Source organism: Bubalus kerabau, chromosome 8, assembly GCF_029407905.1.
Source record: "Bubalus kerabau isolate K-KA32 ecotype Philippines breed swamp buffalo chromosome 8, PCC_UOA_SB_1v2, whole genome shotgun sequence".
Taxonomy (NCBI): domain Eukaryota; kingdom Metazoa; phylum Chordata; class Mammalia; order Artiodactyla; family Bovidae; genus Bubalus; species Bubalus kerabau.
The window spans coordinates 96,416,945-96,425,555 of record NC_073631.1 but is presented as its reverse complement, the minus strand read 5'-3'; the positions used below and the strand labels follow the sequence as shown (position 1 = coordinate 96,425,555).

General features: G+C 42.2%; 1 long non-coding RNA gene across 1 annotated transcript; it reads left to right on the top strand.

Moving 5' to 3' along the window:
• Positions 1-7,870: 7,870 nt before the first annotated feature.
• On the top strand, positions 7,871-8,394 carry LOC129658635 (uncharacterized). The gene is made up of 2 exons (XR_008717470.1): positions 7,871-8,065; positions 8,239-8,394. It is a non-coding gene; the product is annotated as an uncharacterized LOC129658635 (long non-coding RNA).
• The last annotated feature ends 217 nt before the right edge of the window (positions 8,395-8,611 follow it).

Sequence of the window (8,611 nt, the reverse complement as noted above, 5' to 3'; positions counted from 1 at the left end):
GCTTATTCTAAAATTTATATAGAAAGTGAAAGACCCTAGTGTAGCCAAAACAGTTTTTGGAAAAGAAGAATAAAGTGGGAGGAATAATTTGATTCTAAAGCTTACTATAAAGCTACAGTGATCAAGACAATGTGGCACTGACAGAAAGATATATCGATCAATGGAATAGAATAGAGAAGTCATAAGTATGCCCCCAAATATGCCCAATTAATTTTTGACAAAGTAGCAAAAGAAATTCAATGGAAGAGGGGTAATCTTTTCAATAAATGGTGCTGGAGAAATTAGACATCATAAGCAAAAATATGAAACAACCTAAACTTTACAGCTTATACAAATATTAACTCAAAATTATCTTGTCGGGCTTCCCTTGTGGTGCAGTGGTTACGTTGTCCTCTTTGCAATGCAGGGGACACTGGTTCAATCCCTGGTCCAGGAAGATCCCAAATGCCACAGGGCAACGGAGCCTGTGCACCCTAGAGCTTGTGCTCTGCAACAAGAGAGTATCCCTTGCTTGCTGCAACTACAGAAAGTCCACACACAGTAACCAAGACCCAGTGCAGCCATTAATTAATTCATTAATCATACAAATATAAAGCAATAAAATTTCTAGGAAAAAAACATAGGCGAAAATTTTAAAGACTTATGATTCAGCAAAGAGTTCTTAGACTTTATCAAAAGAATGACCCATAAGAAAAAAAATAAATTGGACCTTATCAGAATTCTTAAAATGTTAGCTCTGCAAAACATACTGTTAAGAGAATGAAAAGACATTATAGACTGGGAGAAAATATTTGCAAATCACATATCTGAAAAAGATCTAGAATCTGGAATATATATAGAACTCTCAAGACTCAACATTAAAAAAACAATTTCATCAGAAAATGGGCAAAACATAGTCTACAGAAGAGAATATATAGGTGGCAAATAGTCCATCAAAAGATATTCAACATCATTAGTCATTAGAGAAATGCAAATTAAACTACAAGGAGATAATCAGGAATACTTATCAAAATGGCTAAAGTGAAAAACATGATTAACACCAAGTGTTGGCAAGGCTGGGGACAAACTGGATCACTCCCACATTGCTGGGCAATGAAAATCGATACAGTCCCTCTGGAAACCAGCCCCTCTGAAAAAAGCACACATACACTTACCATACAACCCAAACCATCACACTTCTGGGCATTTAGCCAAAAGAAACAAAGGCTTATTTCCACGCAGGAACTTGTACATCAGTGTTCATAGCAGTTTTATCTGTAATATCTCAAAACTGAAAAACTAACCAAATGTCTTTTAATGGATGAATGGTTAAACAAACTGTGGTACATCCATACCACGGAACACTGCCGCTGCTGCCGTTTAGTCACTAAGTCGTGTCTGACAATTTTGCCACCCTATGGACTGTAGCCCGCCAGGCTTTTCTGTCCGTGGGATTTCCCAGGCAAGAGTACTGGAGTGGGCTGCCATTTCCTTCAGCAGGGGAACTTCCTGACCCAGGGATCAAACTCACGTGTCCTGCATTGCAGGCGGATTCTTTACCACTGCACAATCTGGGAAGTCCACCATAGAACAGTAGTCAGCAATAAAAAGGAATGATATATGTAATGACTTGGACAGATCTCAAGGGATTTATGTTGTCATTGTTCAGTCACTAAGTAGTGTCTGACTCTTCGTGACCCCTTGGACTGCATGCAGCACGCCAGACTTTGCTGTCCTTCACCATCTCCTAGGGCTTGCTCAAACTCATGTCCATTGAGTCAGTAATGCCATCCAACCATCTTGTCCTCTGTCGCCCCCTTCTTCTCCTCCCTTCAATCTTTCCCAGGATCAGGATATTTTCCAATGAGTCATTTCTTCATATCAGGTGACTGAAGTATTGGAGCTTCAGCATCAGTCCTTTCAAAGAACACTCAGGGTTGATTTCCTAAGGATTGACTGGTTTGATCTCCTTGCAGTCCAAGGAACTCTCAAGAGTTTTCTCCAACACCACAGTTTGAAAGCATCAATTCTTTGGCGCTCAGCCTTTTTTATAGTTCAACTCTCACATTTGTATATGACTACTGGAAAACCCGTAAGTTTCACTATACGGACCTTTGTTGGCCAAGTGATGTCTCTGCTTTTTAATATGCTGTCTAGGTTTGCCATCGCTTTTCTTTCAAGCAGCAAGTGTCTTTTAATTTCATGCCACAGTCACCATCCACAGTGATTTTGGAACTCAAGAAAATACAGTCTGCCACTGTTTCCATTGTTTCATGAAGTGATAGGACCAGATGTTATGATCTCCATCTTTTGAATGTTGAGTTTTAAGCCAGCTTTATCACTCTCCTCTTGAGAACTTCATCAAGAAGCTCTTTAGTTCCTCTTCACTCTCAGCAATCTTGATTCCAGTTTGTGCTTCATCCAGCCTAGCATTTTGCACTCTGCATAGAAGTTAAATAAGCAGGGTGAAAATATACAGCCTTGACGTACTCCTTTCCCAATTTTGAACCAGTCCATTGGTCCATGTATGGTTTAATTTTTGCTTCTCTATCTGCATACAGGTTTCTCAGGAGGCAGGTAAAATGGTCTGATATTCCCATCTCTTTAAGAATTTTCCACAATTTGTTGTGATCCATACAGTAAAAAATTAGACACCAAAAATTAGAGACACCAAGGGAACATTTCATGCAAAGATGGGCTCAATAAAGGACAGAAATGGTATGGACCTAACAGAAGCAGAAGATATTAAGAAGAGGTGGCAAAAATACACAGAAGAACTGTACAAAAAAGATCTTCACGACCCAGATGATCACAATGGTGTGATCACTGACCTAGAGCCAGACATCCTGGAATGTGAAGTCAAGTGGGCCTTGTAAAGCATCACTATGAACAAAGCTAGTGGAGGTCATGGAATTCCAGTAGAGCTATTTCAAATCCTGGAAGATGATGCTGTGAAAGTGCTGCACTCAATATGCCAGCAAATTTGGAAAACTCAGCAGTGGCCACAGGACTGGAAAAGGTCACTTTTCACTCCAATCTCAAAGAAAGGCAATGCCAAAGAATGCTCAAACTACCGCACAATTGCACTCATCTCACATGCTAGTAAAGTAATGCTCAAAATTCTCCAAGCCAGGCTTCAGCAATATGTGAACCATGAACTTCCAGATGTTCAAGCTGGTATTAGAAAAGGCAGAGGAACCAGAGATAAAATTGCCAACATTCGCTGGATCATTGACAAAGCAAGAGAGTTCCAGAAAAACATCTATTTCTGCTTTATTGACTATGCCAAAGCCTTTGACTGTGTGGATCACAATAAACTGTGGAAAATTCTGAAAGAGATGGGAATACCAGACCACCTGATCTGCCTCTTGAGAAATCTGTATGCAGGTCAAGAAGCAACAGTTAGAACTGGACATGGAACAACAGACTGGTTCCAAATAGGAAAAGGAGTACGTCAAGGCTGTATATTGTCACCTTGCTTATTTAACTTATATGCAGAGTACATCATGAGAAATGCTGGGCTGGAAGAAGCACAAGCTGGACTCAAGATTGCCAGGAGAAATATCAATAACCTCAGATATGCAGATGACACCACCCTTATGGCGGAAAGTGAAGAGGAACTAAAAAGCCTCTTGATGAAAGTGAGAGTGGAAAGTGAAAAAGTTGGCTTAAAGCTCAACATTCAGAAAACGAAGATCATGGCATCTGGTCCCATCTCTTCATGGGAAATAGATGGGGAAACAGTGGAAACAGTGTCAGACTTTATTTTGGGGGGCTCCAAAATCACTGCAGATGGTGACTGCAGCCATGAAATTAAAAGAGGCTTACTCCTTGGAAGAAAAGTTATGACCAACCTAGATAGTATATTCAAAAGCAGAGACATTGCTTTGCCAACAAAGGTTCGTCTAGTTAAGGCTATGGTTTTTCCAGTGGTCATGTACGGATGTGAGAGTTGGACTGTGAAGAAGGCTGAGCACCGAAGAATTGATGCTTTTGAACTGTGGTGTTGGAGAAGACTCCTGAGAGTCCCTTGGACTGCAAGGAGATCCAACCAGTCCATTCTGAAGGAGATCAGCCCTGGGATTTCTTTGGAAGGAATGATGCTAAAGCTGAAACTCCAATACTTTGACCACTTCATGTGAAGAGTTGACTCATTGGAAAAGACTCTGATGCTGGGAGGGATTGGGGGCAAGAGGAGAAGGGGACGACAGAGGATGAGATGGCTGGATGGCATCACTGACTCAATGGACGTGAGTCTGAGTGAACTCCGGGAGTTGGTGATGGACAGGGAGGCCTGGCGTGCTGTGATTCATGGGGTTGCAGAGTCGGACACGACTGAGCGACTGAACTGAACTGAACTGATATAGTAAAAAGCTTTCTCTTGGTCAAAAGAACATGTAGATGTTTTTCTGGATTCCCTTGCTTTTTCTATGACAAAAGATGTTGGTAATTTGATCTCTGGTTCGTCTACCTTTTCTAAATCCAGCTCATAATCTGTAAAATAATCTGTAGTTTCTCGGTTCACGTACTGTTAAAGACTAGCTTGAAAGATTTTTGAGCATTACCTTGCTAGTATGTGCTGCTGCTGCTGCTAAATCGCTTCAGTCATGAGCACAATTGTATGGTAGTTTGAGCATTCTTTGGCATTGCCCTTCTTTGGGATTGGAATGAAAACTGACCTTTTTACTGAAAGAAAAAAACAATCTCAAAGGATATCTACTGCATGATTTCATATGTAACATTCATGAAATAATATAATTATAGAGATGGAGAATGAATTAGTGGTTGCCAGGGGTTAGGGAGAAGCACAAACTGGAATCAAGACTGCCAGGAGAAATATCAATAACCTCAGATATGCAGATGACACCACCCTTATGGCAGAAAGTGAAGAAGAACTAAAGAGCCTCCTGATGAAAGTGAAAGAGGAGAGTGAAAAAGTTGGCCTAAAGCTCAATATTCAGAAAACTAAGATCATGGCATCTGGTCCCATCACTGCATGGGAAATAGATGGGGAAACAGTGGAAACGGTGGTTGACTTTATTTTTGGGGCTCCAAAATCACTGCAGATGGTGATTGCAGCCATGAAATTAAAATATGCTTACTCCTTGGAAGGCAAGTTATGACCAACCTAGATAGTATATCAAAAAGCAGAGACATTATTTTGTCAACAAAGGTCTGTCTAGTCAAGGCTATGGTTTTTCCAGTAGTCATGTATGGGTGTGAGAGTTGGCGTGTGAAGAAAGTTGAGCACCGAAGAATTGATGCTTTTGAACTGTGGTGTTGGAGAAGACTCTTGAGAGTTCCTTGGACTGCAAGGAGATCCAACCAGTCCATTCTAAAGGAGATCAGTCCTGGGTGTTCATTGGAAGGACTGATGCTAAAGCTGAAACTCCAATACTTTGACCACTTCATGTGAAGAGTTGACTCATTGGAAAAGACCCTGATGCTGGAGGGATTGGGGGCAGGAGGAGAAGGGGATGACAGAGGATGAAATGGCTGGATGGCATCATGGACTCGATGGACATGAGTTTGAGTAGATTCTAGGAGTTGGTGATGGACAGGGAGGCCTGGCGTGCTGTGATTCATGGGGTCGCAAAGAGTCGGACACGACTGAGCAACTGAACTGAACTGAACTGAAGGGGTTAGGGAATGGGTGTGGCTATGGCTAGTGCTAGTGGTAAAGAACCCGCCTGCCAATGCAGGAGACATAAGAGACATGGGTTCGATCCCTGGGTCAGGAAGATCCCCTGGAGGAGGAAATAGCAAGCCACTCAAGTATTCTTGCCCGGAGAATGTCAGGGACAGAGGAGCCTGGCAGGCTACTGTTCATAGCATGGCAAAGAGACACCACTGAAGTGACTGAGCACACAGGTGGTTATGCAGATGTAATACCAATGATGTGTCTTGTGATGATGGCACAATTGAGTATTTTTTTTGTAGCAGTTTTATTGAGACATAATTTATATATGCATTTTGGTACCTTGATTGTGTTGATTATTCAAGGCTACACTTAAAATAAAATTACATAGATCTATGGTGCATGTTCTGGAGAACGAAATGGCAATCCACTCTAGCACTCTTGCCTGGAAAATCCCGTGGACGGAGGAGCCTAATAGGCTACAGTCCATGGGGTCGCAAAGAGTCGGACACGACTGAGTGACTTCACTTTTACTTCACTATGGTGCATGTGTGACTGGTGAAATCTGAATTAGCTCTATGGGCTGCACTAATGTCAGTTTCTTGGTTCTGATATCATACTATAATTGCATGAGACATCAAATTTGGTGAGGTTAGGGAAAAGTGCTTGGGGCTTCCCTGTACATTTCCTTGCAAAGTTCTATAAGTCTATAATAGTTTAGAATTAAATCATTTTTAAAAATCGAGGCCATTTTGGGGAGTTCCCTGGTGATCCAGTGGTAGGGCTCTATGCTTTCACTGCTGGAGACCCAGGGTTCAATCCCTGGTCAGGGAACTAAGATCCCGCAAGCCACATGGCTAGGCTGCCGAAAAATGAAGGCATTTTAAACTGCCTCATCCAAAATAGCACTTCGTCCATCAGGCTCTACCCTCAGAGCTTGCTTTTTTTCCCTAGCCTATATTGCTACCTGACATCACAGCATATGTTATATATATGCATGCTGGGCTAAGTCCCTTCAGTCATGTCCAACTCGGTGAGACCCCATGGACTGCAGCCTGCCAGGTTCCTCTATCCATGGGATTCTCTAGGAAAGAGTACTGGAACGGGTTGCCATGCCCTCCTCCAGGGGATCTTCCTGAGCCAGAGATCGGACCTGCATCTCATGTCTTATGCATTGGCCGGTGGGTTCTTTACCACTAAGATATAACATACTTTGTATAAATCTGTCCTCTCCAGTAGACTTAGGAAGACAGGAATTTTTTTATTCTCCATTGTGCACCCATTGCTGAAATGACACCTGGCACGTTATCTTTGTTGAATGAATGGCATGTGTTTACCGACTTTCCTAGAGGTGTATGTTTCATTTCCTGTGTCTATACATAAACTGGCCCTTACAGTCTCCTGCCAGAAAACATGTTTATCCAGGTATTCACCTCAGACTCTACACTTAGAGGAATTTCAATTGCCTTTTTCCCAATAATAACATTTTAATATATGCAATTCTCTAGTGGGAAATAAGCATTTGATCCCATTCTATTCATTCCTTCCCTTCTCCAATTGGGCCCTCTGGGAATATGTCTTCATTTAGTGTCTTTCTGGGATAGTTAAATCTTCAGCTATGGGAAGAACTTCAGCTAAATAAAGGTCTTTGAATCTGAACAGCATTGACCCTGTGTTCCTCATAAAAAGTTTTAGGAGGTCAAGGCTTCAGACCAAGTTGTTCAAATATGTAAAATGAAGAAATTTTATAAGAAAAAAAATGTGCAAATAACGATCATTAAGGTCTCAGCCATCTATCTTGTTACAAATGGTCATATTTTATTGTGCATCTGTGGTAGACAAAATAATGTGTCCTAAAGATGTGTGCTCAGTCATGTCCAACTTTTTGTGGCCCTATGGACTGTAGCCCACCAGTCTTCTCTACCCATGGAATTTCCCAGGCAAGAATAGTGGAGTGAGGTGTAATTTCCTCCTCCTGGAGATCTTCCCTACCCAGGGATCAAATCCCTGTCTCTTATGTCTACCTGCATTGGCAGGTGGTTCTTTACCACTAGGGCCACCTGGAAAGTCCTAAAGACGTCCACAACCCAATCCTCAGAACCTGTGAATATGATGCCTTACGTGGTAAAAAGGGATTTGGCAGAAGGATGTGATTAAGGGTTTTGAGATGGGGAGAGAAGCCTGGATCGTGCAGGTGGATCCAATCTATTCACATAGGTTCTTAAAAGCAGAGAACCTTTCCCAGCTACAGAAAACACGAGAGAGTGGTGAGAATGACTTGATTTGCTGTTACTGGCTTTGACAACGGAAGAAGTGGACTTAGAGAAGCTGGAAAAGGCAAGGAAAGAGATTCTCGCTTGGAACCTCCAGAAGAAATGCAGCCCTTGCCAGCACCTTGATTTTAGCCTGGGGAGACCCATACCAGATTCTGACCTACAGAACTCTATGGTAATAAGCATGTGTTGTTTTATGCACTACATTTGTGGAGAGTTGTTATATAGCACCAACCAAAAACTGATACAGCATCTTACTGTGATTATAGCTTTTCTATTAGCTTTGCTTGTAAGCAACAGAAATCCAGTTGAACTTCCTTAAGCAAATAAAGTGGGCTTTTCTGTAAGTACACAGAGTGTCTCCGGGAGTCCAAGACAGGACAGCCGTGGAGCTGCAGAAACATGGCAGGACCACAGTGAAAGCTGCTTCCAGGAGGATCCTTCCTCGGCCCGCCTTCCTCTGCCCCACCCCCAATCTGTTTCATTCTGCTTTCTGCAAACAGACTTTCTCTGTTACTCAGTCTATACGGTGTTGAGAAGCTGAGTCTCAGATTCCTTTTGTCTCCTCTTTCTCCACCAGACCAGTCAGCCCAGGCTGTGACCAGAATCTCATTTTCAGTTCCAAAGTCCCACGGAGGGAACTCTGGCACAGTTTAGGCTAGAGGCCTGTTATGAGTTAAATTGTGTTCCCCTCAAAAGATATGCTGGATCCTTACCCCTC